Below are 2,785 nucleotides of genomic sequence, written 5' to 3'. Positions count from 1 at the left end.
TGTAAAAACATTCGATGTTTCAGATCGAACAACGTCATTCTTCACGTTAAATAAACAACTTGATCATAGAAGAAAATTAGTGTAGCTTTCTACTTCACTTGATCATAGAAGAAATTAGTGTAGCTTTCTACTTCAACTAGATACTTAGCAGGGCCGGCCCATAGGAGGGGCGGGGTGGTTGACGGCCACAGGCCTGACACCCCGCTAGGCTCGATTTTTTTTAATTTATATATATATTTTTAAAAACAATATGTATACTTAGTGTTTAAACTTATTTGCATAAACATTAGCTTGGTTTAGTGGCAAAGAGGTATTACTCATAATCAAAAGGTTATAGGTTCTAGTCTCATTTGAGACATGTTTAATCTTATTTTTATACAAAAGTTTTTTACACAACCTAGATTATAACCAATTAAGCCCATATCAAAATTAAATTTTTTAAACCCAACAAAATATTTATTTTATTTAAGGTCCAAAATTTTTTTTACCTTCAACCCACAATATTTTTTGCTTTTTCGAAGCCGGGCATGATACTTGGAACATGTGATATAACAGAGTAAAGTATAATTTGTAAACGTGGGTTACACACGACAGCATCTAGATATAGTTTATGTAGAATCTCTTGCTTTCTGTGGGGTCTAAAACAATCATTTTAGATCCTTTTCACATGACCTCTTGTTAACATTGAATAATAACGGTTGAAAAAGAAAACTATGATAATTAATAAGATATGCATGAGTTCGTCACCACATGCTAGTGTGTAGTGAAAAAATTACATTAATATTAATATATATATATATTAAAGCAGATTCCGATCGTGAGACTTTTTACTATTCAATTTACTTTAGACTTATTGTACTACATTTACACAACTTCATATAATTCAGTGGCGGATCTATCTAAAGGATAACGTTAAAAAAAATTTTTTTTACCGCATTTCATACAATGTGAACGAAATTTTTTTTCCGTATTTCATACACAAACGAGTTATTTTACGATATTTCATACGATAGTTTTTTTGTTTTTTTTAAGTTGCCTTTGGACCGATATCATCATTTCTTGTAATTTTCGTTTAAAACGATTGCTAATAAGACTTTGTTGTTTTTCATCTTCCAAGTTCCCTAATTTTAGAATGGAGCAAATTTATACCATAAATCTATAATCAATTTCAATTTACACATGAACCCTAAATCCTTAATCAATTACAATTTCCAATTTATATTATCCGAATATCCAACAAACCATAATCAATCATTCAATTGCTACCAATGGGGTTGTGCTCCATTGCCAAAGGCAAAGCCTTTAAAACACCTGGGTTTGGAGGGAAGGTCTTGGGTTCAAATCCTAAAGATAACAAGAATTAAACGTTCACTGTAAAAAAAATCATTTAATTGCCCATAAACAATTCCAAATTAACAATTTATACAAACAAATAAACAATTACAATTTTAAGTAGAAGTAGAAGAATACCTAAATTGAACAAGTATAATTCAAACCATGGACAAGAGAGTCAGGGACTGAAGGAGCACCGACTGTTGGCTACTCGGCTGTAGCATGTAGGGGGTTGGGGCAGTGTGGGGTGGAAGCCATGACTGAATGAAACATTGGTTTGTTGAATGTTGATGTCCGATCTAAACCAAACGTTTAAGCATAAAGGAAAAACAAAAAGATGGTTTTATTTAGTTTGTGCTTAAATTTGGTTGGCCTTTAATTGGTTTCGGCTTTTAATTTGGTTGGGGTTTAAACAAAGGAAAATTGGTTTTTATTGGTCCAAACTATTTCATTTTTGCCGGCGCTGGTCCCAACTTTCATTTTGGCTGGCAACGGTCCCAACTTTAACATTCGTTTGTTCCACCAGTCTGCGACTGACGGAACACTAACTCCGTTATGTTTTTGCTTACGTGTCATCTGAGTTGTCAAAAAACATCTTACGTGGCGGCCACCGTGGATTATTGGTTTATAATTATAACTTATAACGTTCTTATATCCAGATCCCTAACTCTTCAACGACTCAACCAAATATAAATCCCCAATTAATGTCCAGAACCCTAATTACAAGCCACTCCAATCGATTAACGACGAACAAAGCAGCAAGCCCTAATCTTTAACAATGGATAATCAAGTATGGATTTCCTTCCACACCAATGGGGAATTTGACGTTGCACCATCGATATTAAGGTATGTTAGTGGAAAAAAAATTTCATTCATGTTAGATGTTGACAAGCTTTCATACTTCGAGCTACTGGATTATGCAAAGGAGTTTGGTTCATACAAATCGAAAGTTGGTCTTTGGATGTATTGCAAAATTCCAGATAATGGTCATTTAAAACTATTAGTTAGTGATAAAGAAGTCTTTGAGGTGTTATCTTTGATTGGTTCCAGTTCCGAGTCTGCACAAGGTATGGTTTTATATGTTTAAACTAATAAGTTAAGGAAACCCACAAACAATACCAGTAGCCCTCAAGCCCAACCCATTATCTCTCCAGCCCAGCCCATTATCCCTAAAGCCCAGCCCATTATCCATGTAGCCCAGCCCATTAGCCAACCAGAAGCTTGCTTGAGCCCTAGTTCAGGAGTTAGAAGGTACTCTAAGCTCACAGCTAGAAAACAAGTTCCACCAATTGACATAAATATATCACTAACTAAGGATACATGTACACCACTTAAATCACCAGATAAGATTATTAGTTTATCACTTGGATCACCAGTTAAGGTTACAGACACAACACTTAAATCACCACCAATTGACACAAATAAAGATGAAATAGATAGTGGTGGGTCAGAT

Source organism: Bidens hawaiensis, unplaced genomic scaffold (assembly GCF_021521415.1).
Source record: "Bidens hawaiensis isolate Kalapana, Puna unplaced genomic scaffold, B.hawaiensis_p1.1 tig00024005_1, whole genome shotgun sequence".
Taxonomy (NCBI): Eukaryota; Viridiplantae; Streptophyta; class Magnoliopsida; order Asterales; family Asteraceae; genus Bidens; species Bidens hawaiensis.
This window is presented reverse-complemented; position numbering follows the sequence as displayed.